The 25,866-nt window shown below is 39.1% G+C and overlaps 1 protein-coding gene across 8 annotated transcripts in view; it reads right to left on the bottom strand.

The window, feature by feature from the left end:
* The window catches only part of CNOT4 (CCR4-NOT transcription complex subunit 4), a 77,712-nt gene extending 53,005 nt beyond the window's left edge, over window positions 1-24,707 (bottom strand). For 7 of the 8 annotated variants that reach the window (XM_081331129.1, XM_081331134.1, XM_081331132.1 and 4 more), the window contains exon 1: window positions 24,506-24,707. The gene's annotated coding sequence lies outside the window, so the exon portion shown is untranslated. Of the gene's footprint in view, window positions 1-24,501 lie in introns of all 8 variants that reach the window. The other variant, XM_081331130.1, reaches the window with a different exon arrangement.
* Window positions 24,708-25,866: the final 1,159 nt, after the last annotated feature.

Genomic DNA, 25,866 nt, shown 5'->3' with positions numbered 1-25,866 from the left:
TTAGGGAAGATTAAGAAGGAATTCAATTATACAGCACCCTGGAAGAAGTGGATTATCTAAGACTTTTTTACTTAGGGTATAGGCTTGGGCATAACATGAAAACATCTATGCTTATGCTAGCAGATCAGCTTTCTTGGGACCTAGATATGACCCCATTAAACCTGTCCCCATTAAACCTGTCAACAGTTCTGAATACGATCAAATACCATTCTTGGACATGCTGTTTCAGTGGCTTCTCCAGACAACGGTAACAAGTAAGAAGAGTCTGGCTCAATAGTCCCTTATATGTAGGATATTGCAGAATTTACATTTTTCTCCAGCTACTTAACATCTGCATGAAGCTATTGGGCAGGTCAATCTGGGATGTAGTATCATTATTATACTCATGATACTCAGCTGTATATGACTACCTTGGGCTATGATAGGTGATGTTATGGAAGTCATGTCCTAGTTCCTGAAAGCTATTAAAACATAATGGGACCAAACAGAGAAACTGAACCCAAGCAAGATGAAGTTCTGTTTGTTCATCAATATTGTCCAACTGCTTCAGTGCTTTCTCTTGACTTGAAAATCCTCTGAATTCAAACTACTTCTAGATAGCCAACTAAAGGCCACAGGTAGGAGGGTTTACACCTAGTTCTCAGTGAGTCATACCCTAACTTCCTACCCTCATCTTTCAGCAGCCTTTGATATCATTGATGGTATTTAAACAGGATTAGAGCATTGGGAATGAGTTGCTGAGTCTTGCAGTACTTCTTTCTCCTAAGCAACTTCCAGTTGGGGCACTGAACCTTTCCCTCCGACATTGCAGGATACTCAGGGCTCAACATTCTCTCCCCATTATTATCTAGCATTTGCATGAAACCATTGGGCAAGGTTATTATGCAGATGAAACTCAGCTGCAGATCTCTGTTGTTGAAATGATACTTTCCCACTGCGTGGATGCTTAAAGTTCTGTATGAGGAAGGATAGAGTAACCTAATTCTAGCAAGACCGAGTAGAACCTCCTGAATATTTTCCATCTGTGATTCTGGATGGGACAGCACTCATGCAGACTGAGTTGCTGTGCAATTTTGGGGTTTTCCTGGATTCACAGCTTTTGCTAGAGCAGATAGAAACCATAACCAGGGGGTCTTTGCCCAAATCCCTTATGTGCAATAACTGCTCGTGTTCCTGAATCAGGAGGTAGGCCCTGCTCACAGTCACTCATACCTTAGGCACCTCCCAGCTAGATTACTACAATGTATGCTATATGAGGCAACTGGGCAAAATGTAGTGACCCGAGCAGGTTCAGGTGCACCGTAATATGCCTTATGGAACACTACTTCACAAGCTATACTACCTTTGAATAGTTTTCCAGGTCTGATTCAAGATGCTTATTGTCGCCTATATGGCATGGGCCAGGTTATTCACTGAAGTACCTGTCTCCAATTGTTTCTGACTATCCAACCAAATCTCAGTCCATTCTGTGAAACAATGTCATCTAATAGTGCAGGTAATGTGTCTTTGTAACAGTGAAGTAGCATCCCCCCTTCCTGCCTGCCTAAGAATTCAAATGGTTCTAACCCAGTTCACTTTACAGAAGGTCTTGAAGATTTTCCTTCAAACCAGAATTCTAGATGACCACACTATATATTGTAATAAACTGGGAGACGGTGTCAGCCCTATCCGTTACGAGTTAACACAACTGTGGGAAATTAACTCCAAAGGAGTTAGATCAACTCCACAGGAATATGATGCTATAGTTTCTCCTCCTTCTTATATCTCAGTGGATCAAGAAGCTGTCTGCTTCCAAGTGTTATCTGCGCATTTTGAATCTGATTAACCTTGCCTTTTTCCCCTCAACAGATCAGAATAGCTATAAACCAGGAAAAACCTGTAACTGTTTACGTTTATACTGGTAAATATCTTGACTTTATTACCTACAAGGAAGTCTTAGTTTCAGAGTACTTTATAGTTAATACCTAATCCACAACTAGAATGCAAGTCTAACTCACATTATAAGTTTAGTTCAAATATGCTATAGCATTAAAACTGTTTTCAGTTATTATAATCAATTTGAAATTCTATATCATTCACAAAACTATGTGCTTTCATTATATGTAAATAATCTATCACAGTAATCATAAGCTTCAACATCCCATTCTACATAAGCTTTTACAAGTCTATATTATTCTTATTAGTATTATGGTTGGTTGCATAATCAGGCAGATGTTTAGATTGAATTTGGCATTTTTATCCACTTATTGGGGTAGGCAGATATTGTTGACCTGGAAAAGGCAGATATTGTTGTTTGATGGTGTTACAGGATGTAAGCTGTTTCAAGTAAAGTTGCCTTTTGCAATTCATTTTGTCAATGCCAATAGTATTCAGGTCATGCTCTATTGGTGGTACCTTTGTTTTCTTTCAACCCAGTTGTTCTACTTATAATTACATGTCTTTGTATTTTCTGATTTTCTCCAATACTTTTTCATCTATTCTGTTGTCTCTAGATACTACCACATTCACTATCCAATCTTGTTGTCTTTCTTTTTGGCAATTGTTAAGTCTGCAGTGTTTATGTGACAGATGCTTGTCTGTTTGAATTATTAATTTAAATTTATTGGCCACCAAATCCCAAATTTTTCACAATACAATTTTTACTCTAAAATTATTAATAAAAATGAAATTTTAAGTGCTATGGGAATGTTTTTACTTTAAATGAAATTAAATATAAGTGAAGATCCATATTATTTCAACAGATATAAAGTACACAAAGTCCAAATCCATAAAACATTTAAATCAACAATTTTATTTGAATTTTATAGCCACCATCTCAAAATGCTAAGAAAATTAAGATTAATGTTGTTTCTTTTAATATTCTGAGATCGCGTTCACTGTACTTTATTTAAAAATTGTTAATATGTTTTAATTAATTTTGCACACTAATCTGCTTTAAGAGTTGATTGCTCCTTCTCCCTACAAACTAATCCAGGGGTGTCAAAGTGCCAGCCGGCGGGCTGGACATGTAGTGTGGAAGCCGCGCCCACCCCATTGCCGGCAATGACAAAACTGTCCCAATACGTTGCACGTCACGAATTTGACATGCCTAATCTAATCAATCCCATTTTGAGAAATTCTGCATTTTAGAGAGATACTATTTTAGTAGTCATCTACAGAAACAAAAATGTCTGGCTTACTTAGATGAATCTAAATAGTTTGCTCTATAATTTCACATTTGGGCTACACCCAACTTATAAATATATCTGGAAGGCTCTTCCAAATGTTTCTTATACTAACAAATATTTGAAACCAAAACATACAAATCCAGAGTATGTTTAAATTAAACAGATTAGGAGCATCAGATGTTTAGTGACACATTTAACAAATCATCTCCCTTACAACTAGCTTAAGTTTATACACTGTGTGCACAATTATTAGGCAAGTTGTATTTTGGAGGATTAATTTTCTCATTTAACAACTACAGTACTGTCAGTCAATCCAAAATGTTAATAAATCTCAAATCTGAATATTTAAGAAAGTAAAAGTGAGAGTTTGACACTCTTAGGAGAATGTGTGTGCACAATTATTGGGCCACTATTAGTGTGCAGAATTATTATGCAAAGAAATGAAAAATGAAAATTTGCCCATCTCTTGTTTATTTGCATCTGTTAAAGTGAGAATAATAAACAAATAGCTCAAAATGTACAAATAAACATTTTTGACATTTCAAAAAATAATAATCCCTTCTTTTCAATAACAGTCATAAGCCTTCCATTCCTGGAGTCTGTCAGTTTCTTGATCTGTTGACAACGTTTTGTATAGCAGCAACCACAGCTAGCTGAGGAATTCTGGGAGTTGAAGTCCACAAGTCATAAAAGGACCACATTTGAAGATCCCTGATATAGGGTGTTGATCTCCTTAGGCCACACCTTCCCCCATTGCACAAATAACACATCACCTGATATGCTTATGTCCACTAAGCACTCAAGTTTATAAAGGTCTGAGGTGGAAAATATGCATAAAATGATGATATGGTCAAAATACTCACTTGCCTAATAATTGTGCACACAGTGTATAGGTAAAAATTTCACTCCCCTATTAGGATGTACATCTTCTAAGTGAAGATGAATTTTTTAATGTAAGAACAGACAAATTAACTTATTGCATTTATTGCATTTGCATTTATTGCATTTATATACCGCCCTTTCCCTGAGGACTCAGGGCGGTTTACAGGGAGTTAAAAATCAACCATACAAAAGTTAAAAACCAATTTAAAAAAGATTAAACCAACCCTGTACTATTAAAAACCCCAATTAAAATAAATTTCTCCTCAGCCTGGGCCCGAGAGCTCAAAGAGCCAGGTCTTCAGGCCCCGGCAGAATGATCGGAGGTCGGGGGCAGTCCTCAGCTCCACTGGCAGCTGGTTCCAGAGGGCAGGCGCTCCCACTGAGAAGGCCCTATCCCTGGGTGTCACCCGCCGGCAATCTCTTACCGGCGGGACCCTGAGCAGACCCTCCCTGTGGGAGCGCACTGGGGGAAGGGCATTTGATGCCGGCAGCAGGTGTTCCCTCAAATACCCCGGACCCAGGCCATGTAGGGCTTTATAGGTGATAACCAGCACCTTGAATTTCACCCGGAGGGCAACCGGAAGCCAATGCAGCTCGCGGAGTAGAGGTGTTACATGGGAGTATCGGGAGACCCCCATTACAACTCGCGCGGCCGCATTCTGCACCAGTTGAAGCCTCCGAGTGGTCTTCAAGGGCAGCCCCATGTAGAGAGCGTTACAGTAGTCCAAACGGGAGGTCACAAGCGCATGAGTAACTGTGCGTAGGGCGTCTCGGTCCAGATAGGGACGCAACTGGCGCACCAGGCGAACCTGTGCAAAAGCCCCCCTGGTCACGGCTCCTATGTGATCTTCAAAATTGAGTCGTGAATCCAGGAGGACGCCCAAGTTGCGAGCCCTATCAACGGGGGGTAACACCTCACCCCCCATCGTTAGAGGTGGAATAACCTGGTTAACCCGAGATGCCGATATGCACAGCCACTCAGTCTTGGCGGGATTGAGACGAAGCCTGTTTCTCCCCATCCAGACCTGAACCGCCTCCAGGCACCGGGACATCACAGCGAGGGCATCACTGGGTTGGTTCGGGGTGGAAAGAAAAAGTTGGGTATCATCAGCATACTGATGATACCCCACCCCGAAGCCACGAATGATCTCGCCCAGCGGCTTCATATAGATGTTGAACAGGAGAGGCGAGAGAACCGACCCCTGAGGGACTCCACAAATGAGAGGCCTCGGGGCGGATCTCTGCCCTCCCGTCAACACAGACTGCGAGCGGCCCTGGAGGTAGGAGGAAAACCACCATAAAACGGTGCCTCCCACTCCCAACCCCCTGAGACGCCGCAGCAGGATACCATGGTCGATGGTATCAAAAGCCGCTGAGAGATCTAATAGGACCAGGACAGAGGAGCAACCCCTGTCCCTTGCCCTCCAGAGATCATTCACCAGCGCGACCAATGCCGTCTCCGTGCTGTGTCCGGGCCTGAAACCCGATTGGTACGGGTCCAGATAATCAGTTTCCTCCAGGAACAGAGGGAGCTGATGCGCCACCACACTCTCAACAACCTTCGCCAAAAAGCGAAGGTTGGAGACTGGACGATAGTTGTTTAAAGCAGCCGGGTCCAAAGCAGGCTTCTTGAGAAGGGGTCTCACCACCGCCTCCTTCAAGGCGGCAGGGAAGACACCCTCCTTCAAAGAAGCAGTTATTACTGCATGGAACCAGCCTCGTGTTCCCTCCCGAGCCGCATAAGCTAGCCAGGGGGGGCACGGATCCAACAAACAGGTGGTGGTGCTCAGTCTCCCCATGATCCTGTCCACATCATCAGGGGAAACAGGGTCGAACTCAGTCCAGATAACATGCTCAAGACCGCCCGATTCCTCCACATCAGACTCTGCCCAGTCAGAGTCCAGGCCGGTCCGGATCTGAGCGATTTTGTCTGCCAGATGATGACTAAACTCCTCGGCTCGTCCCTGCAAGGGATCCTCTCTTACCTCCTGGTTAAGGAGGGAGCGAGTCACCCTAAACAGGGCGGCCGGGCGATTATCTGCGGACGCGATAAGGGCGGCAAAGTAGTTAGACTTCGCCGTCCTTATTGCCGCAAGATAAGACCTTATAAAGGTTCTTAACTGCAATCGGTCGGATTCGGATCGGCTGGATCTCCAACCGCTCTCTAGACCTCGTCTCCGACGCTTCATCTCCCGGAGCTCCACAGAGAACCATGGGGCCCAACGGGATCTGCGCCGGGTCAGAGGTCGCATGGGTACAACACAGTCAAGTGCCCTGGCGGCAGCCGTTTCCCAGGCCTCCACCAGAGCATCGACTGGGCTGTGGGTAAGGGTGATAGGTATAGGCCCAAGCGCCCTCTGGAACCGATCCGGGTCCATTAGGCGCCAGGGGCGGAACCACCTGGTTGGTTCCGCCGCCCAGCGGCGGGGGGTGGCATGACGGAAAACCAGCCTCAGGAGGTGGTGATCTGACCATGACAGAGGGGTGATGGACGGGGAACCCCCTCCCAGATCATCCAACCACTGTCCAGATAGGAACACCAGGTCGAGAGTATGATCCCCCACATGAGTCGGGCCCTCAATAACCTGGGCGTCATGGAGGCCATGAACTCCCGAGCTAACTCCGACGACCCTCCCAGTGACGGCAGGTTGAAGTCACCCAGGACTATAAGCCTGGGGAACTCCACCGCCAACCCTGAGAGAGTGTCGAGCAGCTCAGGCAGGGCTGTTGCCACACAGCTGAGCGCCAGGTATGTAAGCAACAAGCCCAACTGAACCCGAGGACCACATCTCAAGAGGAGGGATTCACTCCCGGCCAAATGTTCCTTATTATGAGTAAACATGATAAGGTATCTATTATCTTAAAACTGTTATATTACGTATATATTTTCAGGCAAATTTGGAAAAAGTTCATGTTGTCCCAATGAATGAATAAACTTAAATTGAACGAATTGGTCAAGTCTGTTAATTTTCTTAGTAAAAAAAAACCCAAATGAATCACATCAGTAAAATATTATATAATAGCACTTTTCATACTTGTTTTCTGACATCCATCACTTGAACATGTTATAATTTTAGAAAACATCAATAATTTAAAATAAAACAAGAGTCAGGTTTTGATTGCAATAATGCAATGAACTTCAGAGTATTCACATTCTATACTGTAATTTTATTTCTATCAATTAGAAGCGATATAAACAATGGCAATCCTATGACAACATCCTCCGATTCTCAAAATGGATGGTATGTGAGACAAAGACCAATCCATACACATGAGCATACTTTGCACTTGTTGGGTGTTATTTTTTCTCATATGAAAAAGGAGTGCATTCTCTGTTTCAAAAAGGTAATATAAAATTTAAGTTGCAAAACATTTTTCTATTTGTTTACCCCATTGTTGATAATGTATTTTACCAGTCAATTCATAAGCATTTAAATAGTAGTTTCTTTTAAATTATTACGCATTCTATTTTTCAGACAATGATATAAAAACATAGAGGAAAGCAAAAAAGAAGAATACTGTTCCAAGGAAACTAACAAATTAGAATTGGATTGAAGGGTAACTATTGGACAGTTCAATTTTTCATGACTTGTTTTGCAATTCATTTAAAGAGTTTATGATATATGTTGGTTCTCCTTCCTTTTTATTAACAATATATATATCGTTAAATAACTATGCAGACATATATAATTATATGTTCAGATTTCTCTTCATACAACAAGAATTTATTTTATCCCTCCCCCTCTGGAACCCTCTGTTCTATGCAGATGATTTGGAAATCCATGGGATAATCCAGTGCATAAGCTGTTACATTTTGGTGGTGGATAAATAGGAAATCACCTCAAATCAAACCTATTCACAAGGTTCAGTATTGTCTATTTGGACTGGCAGAGGTTCACTAGAATCTCGGACAGAGACTGTTCATATAAGCTGCTAATCAATTCATGAAATAATGAGGACTATACCTGAAACATATATCACCACTTCCAGAAAAAGGTGAGATATAATTTGGTTGGCATATTGTTCTTGAGTAGGTTATTAATATATTTCAATATTTTTTAAATCACTTGAATTGTGATAGCTCATCTTATCTGGGTTCAAAATCCCAAAGAATTGGGCCTGTTAGCAATCTGCTGAGAAACCTCCAAGGATTGGGAAGGAAAAAAATACCCCTGAATAAAGCAGCAGAAAACTACTTCCATATTGCTATCAAGTAAATTACTTGGACGTGTTTATGGAGTTTCTAGGAATTAAATCATCTTAAACATTTATTTTTTAAAGTATACAAAGTTTCTCAGAGTTCTTTGTGCTAGCATATGAGCTAGTACAACAATTAAACAAACCAGCCTATTATATATATGATTGACTACTATAAATGTCGCCTGTCATTACATAGACTTACATTATTCTTTATATATATATATATATATATATATATATATATATATATATATATATATATATATATATATATATATATATATATATATATATATATATATATATATATATATATATATATATATATATATATATATATAGAATAATGTAAGTCTATGTAATGACAGGTGATATTTATAGTAGTCAATCATAATAGCAGTCTGAAATCATTAAGACAATTCTTTAAAATAAAAATTATTAAACATTTTAAAGAAAGAATATAAAAAAGCAGAGAACATGTAAAAGACTACAAGGGTGAAATGCAAATAATGAAATATGGGTAAATAAAGGGAAGTAAAATAACATAAAATTTTTTTTTCAATATATCATTACTTATACAAACTACATCATATCATTTTTCAAGAACTAAAAATCCCTATTCAGCTTGAAACTCATGTTAACCAAGCATAGATACCTAAAATCTTGCTTAGTATATCAGAAATTAAGTAAATTTACCTAGTTTAATCTAATATTTAATATATCTAAGATTGCAATGGGAATTCAATTTTCAGATTTTGTTCCATTCTAATATAAACCATTTTCCAAAACCTCTAGCACTGCTACATGTAAAAATAACTATAATCTGATTATTACATTTCTAAAATATTTTAGAAAATGAATTGTCCATATTAGCAATAAAAACTACACTAAAATACTAACAAAAGAACTGCATTGGCTTCCGGTTGTCCTCCGGGTGAGATTCAAGGTGCTGGTGATGACCTATAAAGCCCTAAATGGCTTGGGTCCGGGATATTTAAGGGAACACCTGCTGCTGCCATCAAGTTCCCTTCGTCCCGTGCACTCCCACATGGAGGGCCTTCTCAGGGTGCCGCCGGTAAAAGACTGCCGGCGGATAACACCCAGGGGGAGGACCTTCTCAATGGGTGCGCCTGCCCTCTGGAACCAGCTGCCTGTAGAGCTTAGGACTGCCCCTGACCTTCGGTCATTCCGCCGGGACCTGAAGACCTGGCTCTTTGAGCTTTCCGGCCCAGGCTGAGAGTTTTTAAATGGGTTTTTATATTTTTTCAGGGATTAAATTTAATTATTTTAACTGTTTTTAACTTTTGTATTGTATTAACATTTTAAAATACTTTGTAAACCGCCGTGAGTCCTACGGGAAAAGGGCGGTATATAAATTCAATAAACTTAAACTTAAAATTATATTAATTTTCTCAAAGCATAATATTTGGAGTAGATTTAATATTCTTTCACTGAAATTCTCATTGTTGCGTCTTCTATATCCAAATTCTACATCCATTTAATCATACAGTCTTTGACATGGTCAGACTCTGACCAGATTCTGACTTAACTAATAGTTAATTGTATAACAATGCCTAATAAGAATCATGTTCACTAATAGTTCACTAAACTTAACTATTAATGAAGATGCTTATTAGGCACAAAAAACATTTAAGATTTCTTAAGAACCATGGAATAAGATAAAATAAACACACATATAATCTATACATAGACTTCATTAGAGATCAAGGAGCCTATCATCTTTTTAATATTGCTGAACTACAATCCCAATCAGCATAGTTACTAAAATATCCTAAATTCTACAGATCCAGGACATGAAATGTGTCTTCATTATTTACTGCATATTAACTGTCATTACCACTAGTTCTAAAACAAAATGACAAAATACCTTCATGAAATATTTGCTTCTCCAATAGCTAAAATTAAAAAAAGAAGCTGGTTAAAACAATTCATATGTTGTACAGAAGCAGTAAGATGCAGCACCATGGACAGGGTATAGCAGAAAAATATCTTTTTCTACTTTCTTAAGAAAAGAAATAGGATAGCTGAAGTATTCAGAACTGAATCAAGAGCTAGAAGAAATGTGAAAAGTCATGTCAGTACTCAGTGTAATTCACTGCCTGCTGCTTGGTCATGATATTTTCTGTTGGGTTCCATGGCATTACCTAGTCATTCAACTTATATTTTAATCATTTTATCTTGCAAAAACATTTCAAATAAAATTCACATCTATAGCAAAGGAACAAATTATACACACATTTTTTCAGCTATTTCTTTAGAACAACCATTCCTACCATTAACCTGCACTTTTTTTGTCAAATCATTTCTTCCGAAGTTCTCTCTTAAATACTATGTGTTACATATTGTTGGCTCCCCTATAATTCTCTCCATACCCAATGGAGAAAAGGCTTAATTTAATTTGCTCTCTCTCTTCTGTTCTGTCAGGGTAAATTAAAGCACTAATTTAAGCCAACCATTTATTTCATTTGGGTCATAAAGTCCAACCCTCTGCCCGTTGCAGGAATCTAACAGAGCATCCCATACAGATCTAGCCCCATAGGAACACATCCAAAAGAAAGGAGTTTATGACTTTGCTGGATAATTGGTTCCATTCAAGCTAACACTCAATTCAACCTGCATATATATATATGGAAGGGTAGTTGCTACAATCACAGAATATGTCTGCTAGATTCCTTCCTGGAATCTTTATCCTTCTCCAGAATTTTATCCTCTCTTTTATTAGGGTTACAAGATCTGGATCAGGTCTAACAGGATTTCAAAGATGATTACTCTGGCTCTTTCCAACCAGATCTAAAGTGTACAATGAAAATGATGCACAAAATTGCAGAATCTTTCCTAGCATTTTCAGATGTAAGCCATACCTAGGATTTCACCGCTATTTTAATAGATTGTATTTTTTGTCACTTCCATGGTCTTTATAAAATGTCTTCATAAATCTTAAGACAGAAATATACAGCATCTATATTCTAGCCTTCCATTTACTCTGGAAACTTACCTTTCCCATTTGGCCCAATTCAGACATTTATGAGCACAGATATAATAATAATAATAAAGTTGGAAGGGACCTTAGATGTCATCTAGTTCAACCCCCTGCTCAGGCAGGAAAGCCTATACCATTTCGGACAAATGGCTATCTAGTCTCTTCTTAAAAAACTTCCACTGTTGGAGCATTCACCGCTTCCGGAGGCAGATTGTTCCACTGGTTAATTGTTCTGTCAGGAAGTTTCTCCTTAGTTCTAGGTTGCTTCTCTCCTTGATTAGTTCTTCTTATCCTGCCTTCAGGCGCTTTGGAGAATAGCTTGACTCCCTCTTCTTTGTGGCAGCCCCTAAGATATTGGAACACTGCTATCATGTCTCCCCTCATCCTTCTCTTCATTAAACTACACATACCCAATTCCAGTGACCGTTCCTTATACGTTTTAGCCTCCAGTCCCCTAATCCAAGGCTTTTCAACCAGTGGTACGAGTACCACCTGTGGTACATTGGCACCTGGCAGGTGGTACGCGACCATCCTAGAAAAGTGGTAGTGGGGGAGAGGAATGAGTTGAAACGGTGGCAGCACCGCACAAGCCTGAGCGAGAGATGGCTGGAGCTGCAGGGCTGTCAGGGCTCAGCGGAAGTGCCAGGCTCCAGCTGGAGGTCAGCGCTGATCCTGGGCTTCTGCTGAGCCCAGAAGAAGCGCTGATCAGCTGGAATGTTGCAGCATCTCCAGGGTCTTGTGATTTACATTCAGATGCTTGGCAACTGCTTCATATTTATGATGGTCACAGTGTCCCAGGGTCATGTGAAGTGACCAAAACCTGCTGCAACCCACCCAGCAGATGGGGGGGATAAAAACAAACACCCCCCCACCCTACCCCCGCTGCCAATCCTCAACAGAAATGCTCACAACAATGAAAACCTCGGACAGGAGGAAGAGCGCCACCAGGCAGGCAGGCAGGTATCTTACTTGGCTGTGGCTTGGGGGGCACTTTTTTCAGTGCCATTGTACCTTTGAACAGTCACTAAGCGAACTGTTGTAAGTCGAGGACTACATGTACTTCATCACTTTTTACTTTTTTCTGGGTCAAGTTTTTGACACCTTGCTTGGTGACTGGAGGTACTCAGATGTTGCCATATCCTAAAAGTGGTACAATGGGTGAAAAGATTGAAAAGCCCTGCCCTAATCATCTTTGTTGCTGGGGCTACTGGTTCTCTAGCAGCAACCATAGGTTAGTGAGCCTTCTTGTTTCTATATATCTATTTCATCTCTAGAGATAGAGATAAAATAGAAATATATTATCTCAGCCTAACCTTTCAATAAAGGAGATTGTTGGTCTCCTAAACCAACTTGGATGGACTAAAGTGGTGAAATAGTGAACTCTTTATTACAAATTTTCCTCTATTAAACATCCTGGCCTGGATGCCTTCTTTGGAGTTTGGGATAACTTCACTGCCCTTAAGACCATATATTTACCTAATTACTAGCTCTAAAATTAACCAATAGTGATATCCAGCAGCTAGAAATCTATCAAAATGTCCCAGAGCTAAACATTTTGGGAAGATTTTACTAACTTGTATTTACTCCTAATGTCCTTCAAATTACAATGCCGTCATCAGGGCTGTGTTCTGTACCAGCCTGCTACCGGCCCTGCAGAAAAGGCAGGGACAACCCCTTTACAAACGGCAAGAGGCTGGAATTAAGCCTGCCAAATTTATTAAGATAAAACAGAGCAAAACAAGACACCAACCATGAAACAGGAGCTATGAAACAGGAACTAATCAAGTGGTTGCCTTCAGCAAACCAGCCCTCCCACGCATTCCCCTTTTATACAGTTCAGGGCGTGGCTTCTCTCTGCCTCCTTCCGAGGTGCCCCATTGCCTTCCTCTGTTTACTCCTGATTGACTGCCTCCTGCGTCAAGCTGGGCCAGCTGTGGGTCATCTTCATCCACGCTGTCAGGCTCACACAGCTGGGTCTCCGTCGTGACCAGGTGGGAGGGGCCTGGCTGAGGGCTCTCATCAGCAAGATCTTTAACCCCCTCAGCAAGCTCTTCAACACCCCCCTCCTCCTCTGAGTCATTCAACCCAACTGCCGAACCAACAGGCTGACCCTGAATCACAACAGGCTGCAATGTGACATGCATAATATACTTGTCAGATCTATTTTGGATCTTTACTCTCCCACCTGATTTCTGAGGAATCCAAATATGTCCTACATTACTCTGAATGGAGAAGATACTCCTTCCTCTAAACTAGAACTCAGAAAACACTGTTTTCCCACAGTGGCTCTTCTCTATGGAACATCCTCCATTTGGAGATTAGAATGGCTCCAACCCTGTAGCCTTTTGTAAGGCCCTAAAAACCTGGCTATGTTCCCAAGCCTGGGGTGCCAAATGTGTCAAGAGCCCCATTTCCTGGCTGTGTTGACAAATGGCCAAATATCTTGTTCCTATGTACAGTTAATCTGGTATTTTTAGTGTTTTGTTCTTGTTTTTGTATTTTTAAATGTTTTTAGTATTAACTGTAATACTTTTTTTGAATTCTAAGCTCCCCAGAGTCATTGACTCAGTTGGACGGCTATAGAAATTGAATAAATTAATATTCTGGAAATTATTCAAAATGGAGCTTTTCCAGAGCATTTGGTCATTAGTATGCTATTACCATCTGTTTATTATTTCTACTTATTATGGTTAAGTTTACACCACCAGTGTTTTGCTTTTATTCTATAACTGTTATAGACAATGTTAACTCTGAAATTTATTTATTTTCTATGACTGCCCATCCCAATCCAATGGTTCTGGGTGGTGAATAGGTTTAAAACACTTAATTAAAACACTGAAAAACAGTACAAAAATGAGTATATACAAATGTATGTGCCAGGAAAGTTATCATCATAGTATAGTCAAAGAATAAGGCCCTTAATAATAATAACCCACTTCATCCAGAGTCTTCTGAAGCTGCCTTGTGACCGCTCTCTCCACTCCTTTTATGGGAAGCTTGGAAACTGGGCTAAACCTATCCAGATTAGTTGGGCCAAGTAATAGTTCCTTGAGGAGGCACACCATCACCTTCTTAAGAGGTGGCACAAGCACTCCCTCTCTCAAAGAAGAGTTAACTACAACCCTGACCCAATCACACATCCCCTCCTATGCAGCCAGGACAGACACGGATCTAAAACTTAAATGGCTGAACGACCCTTCCTCAGGTTCAATGGGCTCAAACTTTCCCTAGATAACTATAAAAGCCCTACAGATTCTACTTCGTTTATATTCCACTTTATTATTTAGATGAATAATTCAAGGCAGCTAACATACCTAATACTCTTTCCTCCTTCTATTTTTCACATTACCACTACCCAGTGAGGTGAGTTGGGTTAAGAGTAAGTGAATAGCCCAAAGTTACTCAGCCAGCTTTCATGCCTAAAGTGGAACTAAAACTCATGATCTCCTTGTTGTTTTAACCACTTGACCAAACTGGCATTCTCCAAAGGCTGGAATCCAACATAGAATGAATGCAAGCAATTTTATGTACTAAACACACGCCATAGCAATCCTGTAGATGAACTTCAGTATTACTGCCTCCAAGGAGGGACCAAGTCACAATAAAAACTACAGGTCAGGTATACTACCACTGTTAAGTTACATGGATAACTTGGGATATGCTCTTGTAATGGTGTCCATGAACTCTTTTACCTTGTGTAAATTAAAAATCCACCAAGACTATAAGCCCAGAGAACTCCACCACCAGTCCAGCCACAGAGTCAAGAAGGTGGGCTAGTTCAGAAGCAACAATTCCAACTGATCCCACTTGATGCCCAACTTAATAAACAGTGTGCCACACCTGACAATCTGAAGAGCAGGATCCATAATATTTCATATGACCAGCATCACCCCATCTCCTCTATCCTGGGGTCTTGTCTGGTGCCTTTCCCCTTGTCCCAGCCAGTTCTTGATAATGCACACCAGATCAGCCTTTTCACCAACAATTAAGTCATGAATAAGGGTGGCTCGATATGGCACTTGCCAGCAGCAGCTGACAACCAGGACTTTGAAATCTGTCATCTGTGGCTTGGGAACATGTTCAGAAGACTGGAACGTGATATAGGCACGATATACCAATTGCCCTGTGGGTGGACCACATTCTGTCTGCCATCATATTTTCTCCTACCCATCATTACTGAAATCTTATAACCTGCCCCCATTTCTTCAGAGCCCTCCAGCCTTCCCTGTCCATAGAGGTCCATATCCCAATCTACAGCCCCTCACCTGACACAATCTATAACCAGTCAAATGAGGGTTACCCTAATACCAGGGGCACGTCTGCAAAACATTTAACATATCTGGAGAATCAAGAAGCCACATACCAATCTCCCAAAGCCTTCAGTCAGTCCTCTCTTGCTGAAACATCTAATCATACAACCAAATGACCTCAAGCATCTCCTTTCCAGCTCTCACTGTGAGGGTAGGCAGAATCAGTCACAGTGAAAAGCCCACCAAGTCTGTTAAGTCAAGTCTGATTCTCAATCCACTCCTCTCAGCAAGATCTTCTTAAATCCCTCTCACTATCATTGAATTATCTCATGCAGAGGTGACTTTCTCAATGTCTTCCAACTCTAGCCGGACAGAGGTAAACTCCAATCGTGTGGGGGAGAGGACTGGGATGGCTGTGACTGTCAGGGACCCATGACTGCATAGGACCCTGACATCCATAGCCATGCCAATCTAGTACTGTATCTGCTACAACAAAAACTTAACTCCTCTCCCTCACGACCCTGATGAATAAGCAGACCTCCTCTAATACCTGATAATTACATGCAGCTCCATCTTCTTTGCAAACTGCTAAAAGCTTTTTCATCAGTGCTGGTGCCCTTCCTACTGCCATGTTAGCAGTCTCTCCCAAGCAACTGGAATCCATCCTGTGCAAAGCAGATCCTTAAACCAGTTGCTCAACAATCCCACCACCAGCACTATTGCCTCCAATCTAGCCACTACCACTGCTGGATCCAATCCCCCAAGACCAGCTCTCTAAGTCCAAGTCCAAAGGCCTGAAGCCTTACATACCTTCCCAAGCACATTGACAGCCCAAGATAAAATATAAGCTGCATGAACCAGATAGTAAACCAGTTCTGATATGCTCACTCAGGAGATGATCTTCAGGGGCTCTTCCACAATTCAAACAGCCAATCTCCAACCATCCATAACATGCTAAAAACTATCTTCCAACAGCATTCAGGCCACAGTGGGGGGAAAAAATGTAAGATCTTATATAATCTTTAAAAAATTATTATAAAATATACTATAAAATCCAAACATACTAGGTATTTTGTATTTTTATATATTTAAATATACAGTTAATAATTATGTTTAAAAATTTAAATATAATATACAGAAATATAAAATAATATAATCTTTAAAAATCCTATAATTTTATATTAGCCAACGTTTTCTAATAAATCTGAGTTGGTGGTACATTTCATAGCTTAAATTCTATTATGCAGGAAGCCCCATCCCTGAACTAGAATTATATTGCCCAAGATTAAAGGATCTAGTAGGAAACATCAGATAACTACCAAAGCCAAAGTCTCAGACCATTTAGCATCTTGAATAGAATCGTGCAGCACATCTAAAACAAAACAGGAATAATACAGCCAGATCTTCTAGCTTCATTCACTATTCAGCTCTACATTGTCTTAGTCTGCAAAAGCCTAAATCAGAATTTAGTCAAATGCAACTAACTGTTAAAAGATAAATCTTTGTCAAGGATTAAAGCTAGCAGGTAAATAAATCTCAAAAAGGTATCATACTCGTTACAATGTCACTGTGAACATTTTGATTAGAATCTATCACCCTTTACTATTACATCTATACATGTTTAACTCTTAAAATACGAGATCAAACCAGAAAAGATGTATAATGGTTATAGAATGACATGAAATTGCCTTTTATCAGTCTATCCCAAATACTTCAGTCTTCAACAAAACAAATGTAGCTCTTAATTTTGTTTAAAAATTTAACCTGTTCTTTTTCATAAAAGTATGTACACCATAAATCTAAACTATGATCCATAAAGATGGAAATCCTTAGTAAAAATCAAATAACTTAATATCTCAAGAATAATGTGTAGATTAGTAGTGCAATTACTCAACAATAGGTCAAACTTCCCAATAAAATGTGTGAGTTTAGAAAGTATTCAACATTTTTGTTTGATTACTAACTTCCTAGACAGATTACGCCATGAGCAGATTCTGACAGGTAAAATTGATTTCCTACCAGCATTTGTACCATCTAAACAGGATGTGAAAGTAGAGGAATTTATTACCAGCTAACCGCCATTTAGAAACTGCTTTTTAAAAGAGTTTGAAGATATAGCCATTTCATCTATTTAGGGTGGAAGACACCAACAAGTGGTTCTCTGAGACTTAAGGAATCTGAAGAATTCAGGAACTCTTTACTGGATGTTAGTGGCTGGTGATTCCACTGAAGTTCTACTCTTAAAACTGACATTACTGTTGATATAATGGTCTATCAGCAGTCTTATTACAAACTTTGAGGGGTCTACTGGTTTTGTTAACCTTGGGTACAAAAGTCTGCCAGGAGACAAGCTGGATCACAGGTGAGAGAAACTCACCATCAACACAAAAGGTACATATTGCACCCACTACATGGCAATAAAGGCAGTAAAGACTGTATTCAACTACAAATGTTGTATCATGTAGTAGCTTCCTGGCAAAATTATCATTACTATCTTATTCATGCTGTGCCATCTTTTCTATGAGGATGTGGGCAAGTTGCTTAAAGATGTTCATCCAACAACTTGCACTCTTCCTTCCTAATCATGGATAATTTGATATAGTTGTGAAGTTCCAAAGTATTTTAGTTTGTCACCAATGTTATTTAAGAAGTGTATAAAGTCAACTAGCACAGACATTAGGAAATTTATCACTATGTTAATACTGTAACACTATATTTCTTTATTACTGGAACAAAAAAGGCTATGCATTCTGGACTTCATGACAGACTGAATCCTGGCAGAACAAAAGCATTCCGGATAGGTGGGTTTTCTTGTCTAGAAATTGGGAAGGTTTCCTACTTTCTGAGAGTTTTAGTCATCCTGAAGGAATAATTACTTGCAGCTGCTCCCAGAAACAACATTCCCAGTCAAGATACAGGTACCTGTATAGCAAACCATAGCCTTTTCCAGTTCCTGCTGGTTTGCCAACTCTAACAATTTTTGGATAATACATGTGCTACCAATTTCAAACTTAACTACTGTAATATGCTAGCTGGATTGCTACCTTAAATGTTGAACAATGACTTAGTTGCTTAAGAGAACAAGTTATCTGTTCTGAAGGATGCAGTGGCTGCAAATTTCATAATGAATCAAATTTAGAGTATGATTGTTGTTGTTAGTTGCGAAGTCGTGTCCGACCCATCGCGACCCTATGGACAACGTTCCTCCAGGCTTTCCTGTCCTCTACCATCTTCTGGAGTCCATTTAAGCTCACGCCTACTGCTTCAGTGACTCCATCCAGCCACCTCATTCTCTGTCGTCCCCTTCTTCTATTGCCCTCAATCTTTCCCAGCATTAGGCTCTTCTCCAGTGAGTCCTTCCTCCTCATTAGGTGGCCAAAGTATTTGAGTTTTAGCTTCAGGATCTGGCCTTCTAAAGAGCAGTCAGGGTTGATCTCCTCTAGGACTGACCGGTTTGATACAAAGACCTATACAGATAGTCAAGCTACGACCATTCTTTAGTGACTGTACACAATTGTGCTGAAAATATTTACTACAGGCCCTCACACTTACAACCATCACAAGTTTCTCTGCATGATTAGGCATTTGGCAATCAGTTCACATTTATGACAACTGCATTGTCCCAGGGTTACACACTGATCATTTGTGATCTTCCCAGTCAGCTTCTGGCAAGCAAAGTGAATGAGGAAACTAGCAGGGAAAGTCTCAAGTTGCAGTTATGTGATGTCATACTTGTTGGAGTGATTTGCTTAACAACTGCAGCAAAAAAGGTTGTAGCAATCATACTGCTTAATGATGAAGTTTCTGGTCCCAATTTTGATCATAAGTTGAGGACTACCTGTTAGGTTAGAATTGAATATTTAAAGGAGTATTAAACCCTTATAAACCTTCCCATTCAATAAGACAAGGTTCTCTTCAGTATGTGGCATTTATCATGCAATGATCTGAAAGAGAACAGTCTGACTAGTACGTCAGCTGTGGGATTTCTTCTTTTTCAGATATGCTTACCACCAACAGACAACCCCAACCTAAGTCATATTTGTCCATAAATATATTTGTTTAAACTGGTGCATCTCAATTGGTATTAAGCTCAACTTCATCTCTAAGTTTTTGCTGATCTCAAGATTATTTTTTTAGAGATTTTAAAAATTTAATTATTGTTATTTAAATCAATATTTATTGTTAAGTGCTTGCAGTTGTGCCACACTTTAGGAATGGATGGAGAAAAAATTATAAACTGTTTTTACAAAATAAATGTATATGGATAATTACACAATACAGACATACATACTCTATTTCAAGCAAAATATTAAGATAAATGTCTACTATTCCTTTCAAGGTAAAGGAATAATTACATTCTGAGGAACTCCTAGTCGAAAATCAAACAGATTCCTGACAAATATAGCAGATAACTTGTCTTCCAAAATGTAGAAAGGGGAATTAGAGGGTCAGCCATACTGAACTTAATTCTGACTAAGAGAGATGAAATGATAGAAGGGGTTGAAATTACAGGAACCATGGGGGGAGGGGGGAGTGACTATGCAATATTGGAATTCAGAATTATGCAAGCACAAGGAATATTTAAAAAGTCAAATTAGAACTTTAAGAGAGCTGATTTCAATAAACTTAGAGAAAGCTTGGGAAGCATTCCATGGATAAAAATCCTCAAGGGGAAAACAACCCAGGAAGCTTGGGAAACTTTGAAAAATGAGATGATGATAATAATAACCTAGTCTAGCACAATTCCAATGAAGAAGAAGAAATAAGAGATCTGCACAAAGAACTCCCTGATAAGCTGAAAGACAACAAGGACAAGTATATAAAGTGGAAAGATGGGCACATAACTAAGGCAGAATATCAGCAAATAACCAAAACCTGCAAAGATGAAGTCAGAAAAGCTAAGGCTCAAAATGAACTAAGTCTTCTTTGTAAAAAATAACAAAAAAGTCCATTAATGGGAGAAAATGGTGAGGTTACGAGTAACAGGGAGAAAGCAGAATTGCTTAACTCATTTTTTGCATCTGCCTTTACACAGAAGGAAAAAACAATCCAACTTATCAAAAAATATACCATAAAATGGAAATCAGGAATTCAGGTAAAAAAGTAAACAAGAAAATGGTAAGAGAACACCTATCCATTCTAGACACGTTCAAATCACCAGGACCAGATGGATTATACCCCAAGATTCTGAAGGAACTTGCAGACGTGATCTCAGAATCACTGAACTATATCTTTCAAAGGCCCTGGAGCACTGGGGAACTACCAGAGGACTGGAAAAGGGCTGATCTGGCTCCCATCTTCAAAAAAGGGGGAAAAAATGGATCCAGAAAACTACATACCTATCAGCCTGATATTAATACCTGGGAAGCTTCTGAAAAAGATAATCAAGCAATGAATCTGCGAATAGCTAGAGACAAGCAGTGTTAACCAGAACCAACATAGATTTGTCAAAAACAGATCATGCCAGACAAATCTTGTGTTTTTTGAAATGTAACAAAATTGTGAAATGCTGTGGATATAATTTGGTTGGACTTCAGTAAGGCATTCGATAAAGTAGAACACAACCTACTACTTGATAAGATAGAAAAATGTGGGTTAGACAGCATCACCACCAGATAAATAACTGGCTGACCAACCATACTCAACGTGTAGTCTTTTAATTGAACCCAGTACTCTTCAATGTCTTCATTTAGATGAGGGGACAGAAGGGAAAGTCATCAAATTTGAAGATGACACCAAGCTGGCAAGAACAGTCAATGCTCCAGAAGATAGGCTCAAGATACTGAAGGATCCTGACAGACCTGAACACTAGGCCATAGTTAACAAAATTCAATGGTAAGAAAAGTAAGTTCTACATTTAGGCAAGAAAAATCAAATGTACAGGTACAGATTAGGTGAAACGCTGTAACTGTGAGTAGGATCCTGGAGTACTAGTAGACAATCACTTAATATGATCTGGCAATATGCAGCAGCAGCCAAAAAAGCCAATGCAATCCTAGGTTGCATTAACAAATAGAATCAAGATCACATGAAGTATTAGTACTATTTTATAAAGCCTTAGTAAGACCACACTTAGAATACTGCATCTAGTTTTGCTCACCATATTATAAAAAGCTGTAGAAACTCTGGAAAGAGTACAGAAAAGAACAGCAAAAATTATTAGGGGGCTGGAGGCTAAAATATATAAAGAATGGTTTGTCTAGTCTAGGGAAAAGAAGGACTAGGAGTGACATGATAGCTGTGTTCCAATATTTGAGGAGCTACCACAGAGAAGAGGGGCTCAACCTATTTGACAAAGCACCAGAAGGAAGGACAAGAAACAGTGAATAGAAACTAATCAAGGAGAGAAGCAACCTAGAAATGACAGTATGAACAATTAACCAGTGGAATGGCTTGCCTTCATAAGTTGTAGGTGCTCCATAACTGAAGGTTTTTAAGAGATTGGACAACCATTTGTCTGAAATGGTATAGGTTTCCTGCTCGATCAGGGGGTTGAACTAGAAGACCTCCAAGGAACCTTCCAACTCTGTTTTCTGTTATACTACAAATGATATGAAGCGAATCATGAATTCTAGTAGAATTTTCATAAGTAAAAAAAGAAATGTCTCAAGTTACACAATAATCTATACATATTAAAGATTTTTTGAAAAATCACAAGTTAGCAGCAACAATCTATACATATTAAAGATTTTAGGATTTTCTTTCTCTACTGAATTCTGGTTAAGATAATACTATGCCTATTTATTCTATTCTAATACCAGCACCTACAAAAGACAATGCTCAATCCTAAGATTTATATATTATAAAAAAACATCAGAAACCATATTCTAAAATTGTGAAGACTAGATATTAGATATTTCTAAATCTTCTAGTGCACTAATAAACCATTTTAGTATACCATTAATCATCAAAATAACAAGTTATAAACAAAATTTACTTGCCTTTCAACATCAAGTAATTCTATCAGACAGTACAACTTTATAGCATATTCTAATTCTTCTTCAAATCCAGATTAACTATGCAGTTCTCCAACCAACCAAATATCTCTATAATCTGTACCACTTAAGGTGCAAGCACTTCCTTCTGTCATTTATATTTTTGACATTCACAAAAACATCTGCACAAGACTATCTTTCTTTTTTCTACTAGAAAAAACCTTTAAATGAAAAATTATTGAAATACTTGATTTGTGTGCATATCTTACTTTGCCAAGTAAATAACTGTTTCAGTCCCAAATGGCATATTTTAAGTGGAATAAAAATCACTCATAGCACATATTATATGATGATCAGTAGAGAAATTTGAAAATCACTAACATAATTTTAATACTTTTTACAAGTAAAAAATAAAAATATTTATATAAAAATCACATATATATAGTTAAAAGATACATTTGTTTTTTTAAAAAAATTAATCACTGGGCACTTTCAAAATACTTCTGTGGCATATAAATAAAATTAAGAATTCTGGGACATATTTTATTTTTTAGATTATCTGAAATTAGGATAGAAAAAAGAAATTCCAAATTATAAAGGCTTTCAGTTGCTTTGGTTATTTGAATTTGGGGACTACATACAAACTTTTTTTGTATTATTAAATCAATACATGATTTATCAAGTCAGTTTCTGACAGTGTATTCTTGTATACATCTATTAAAAAGCCTTGCTAATTTTCATGAGGTTTAATTCAAAACTATTATAATTAACATTGGAACCTAGAACACTCAAACATAAAGATTTCCTGGAATTAAAATACTTGACTCTCCCTGAGAAAACACCAAGTAGTAATCCATAGGACATATTAAATAGCTTATATTTTCTATATATATAATTCCAATGTTATTATTATAAAATAAAATGCTATTTTACTATACTTTGTGCTCTCAATATCATAAATTATTTAAATAATTATAAAACAAAGAGGCAGCATTATAGAATGTGGATAACAGCTTTATCAAAAGCCCATTTACTTGAAATAATAAATCTTCAAAACTATCAAACTGTAATAGTTGTGACATTAGTAAAGTTATAAAGAAGCTAGCTTTTAGATGACGATTCCACCCCTCTTTCTTTTACTACAGTACATATCATAGATAAAATATGTCATTATAAGTGACTTCTTTACTGACAAAATTGCTTAGCTTACCCTTTTATATTATCAGAAGAAATTCTCAGAGATTTGTTATGGAAACATTAGAGAGCAAAACAGATGGCTGGTCCACAGCATCCCTTTAAAAGGAGACAAGGTAACCCAAAACTCTAAACTGTGAAATCTCTTCTCTAGCTGCTTAACTCAAGAATACCAAGAAACGTAAAATAAAAGGTACTGGGAAATGCAAAAAGCCTATTAGAAAATATGAATTTCTATCCAGGGAAACTCAAATGGTATATAAAAATAGTGTAAAAGAGGAAACACCCATACAGTTAACTGACACCCACAACCAAACACACGTGCGGCTACTGTGGAGACTGGAAGTCTTCCCATTTCTTTTCAACATATGGAAAAGTAGATTTTGGTTGTTTTTGTTTTGTTTTGAGTTTTTTTTTGCATCCCACTTTTATCTTAAACCCACTAAAGCATCAATCGCCTACAGCAGCAGATCCGGCCACCTCTCACCTACTAAACCTGGAAATCCCTGAAGAAGATGTAAAGCACAAAGTACCGCCCAGGGACACTCCGCCTCCATTTATTCCTGGCCCCCTCCCCAAAAAGCCTGAGGGTCTTCCCAGGGTCAATCGGAACCTCTCCCCGATCAGGAGATCGCCAGCCAAGCAAGGAAGCCCCAGAAGCCCCCTTCCGCTGCCGGGGAAAGACTGTCGGCCCTCGCCGCTGGGATAGGCTCGCCGGCTTCCTTTGCCTTCCTCCTGCCTTTCCGCCCCAGAGAGACCAAGGATCCGAGGCAGGAAGAGGACAGGGAAAAGTTGAGGCCTCCAGGCTCCCGGGGAAGCCTCCACGTTCTCACATCTCCGGCTCCCCCAGCCCCTACTGCTCGCTCACTTACCCACCTCGTCGTCCCTGTTCCACAGCAACCGAGCTGTCTGGTGGCGGGGGCGGCAATACTCTCTCGGGCGCTGGTTCTTTTTGAGGATAGCGGGGATAGAGTTGAGCGTCTCCACTGACGACCTTTATTTGAGAGACGGGTAATCTCTAGGCTCTGCGCGCTCCGCTGCCAGACCGGCCACCATCTTACATTAGGGTGAGACTGCCTGCCTGCCCCGGACGCTGCTTTCAAGACGCATGCGCACAAGTCACCGGAGAGTGTTGGTTGCGGGGGAAGGAAAAAGTAGAAAGAAATGCGACGCAACCACAGAGCATGATGGGACTAGTAGTTTTAGTGATCACCTCCTTTTCTAAATTCAAAGGGTATGTCTTGAGCCACCAGCGAGACTGACTTGTTTTTTTACGGTATTAGTAGTAATCGGCCGTATAAAAAAGTTGTTTTTCAACGAGTCCTTCCATTTATATTCCATACGGTATAATATAAATGGACTGGGTGTCAACCCGCGTTTCGGTTAAATATGTCTGGATTTCGTTTGGAATCTTCACTTAGTTACCTCGAAAGAAAACTACGATTCACACTTCATGCAAAGCTATGGCTTGTTTATGCACAGTTTAAAAATAAACTTAGTATGGAATAAGATAATATTGGTGAGATTTGTACGTGTTATATTTCATGAAATAGGGAATTGTTAGCGTTTTCTTTTCTCCATAGAGAGTAGTGACATAATTGAAACTTCTTTGTTGAACAAATTTTAAGTCCATAATCTGTCATTAATTGCAACTCTTTCTGAGCGTTGGTTGTCAGCAGTATAGTTCAGTCTACTTGTCTACTTTTCCTTTGTTTTTTTGTGTTTGTTTTTATTTTTAATACAGAAAATTAAAATACAATCTCCAAGGGAGGAAATGGAAATGTTACAAGAACAAAACAAAAACCAAATAGACATTAAAAATGTGGATTCAAAAACAAAAAGATATTCCCTCCCCAGTTGAGCACTGACCAATATATGGCAACAATAATAGCTTCCTCCCCTTGCAGTCAAGTCTAAGATTTATAAAGTTCTACATCTATTTGCAACTAATTGAACTGTTATACAGTAGATCTAGCTGTTATAATAATTAACAATTTAATCAACAACAAAAACTTCAAAGCCCTTTGTTAACAATCTGTTATTGTCTACAACAGTTTCTTATCTACTATAAATCACCCCAATTGTTATCTCTAATCTGTCCAGGATCAAATATTCTCATTTGATTCTTAATCATAAAACAATTTCTTAGAATTTTAGTTAAGAACTTCCCCAATAATTGCATCCTGTTTCTCAGAGCTATAGGTCTTTATTCTAGGTGTGTCTGCAGCATCCACTGT

Source organism: Vipera berus, assembly GCF_964194415.1.
Source record: "Vipera berus genome assembly, chromosome: 6".
NCBI classification, from domain to species: Eukaryota; Metazoa; Chordata; class Lepidosauria; order Squamata; family Viperidae; genus Vipera; species Vipera berus.
Note: the sequence above shows the minus strand (reverse complement) of the source record. Positions and strands in the feature narration are given on the sequence as shown.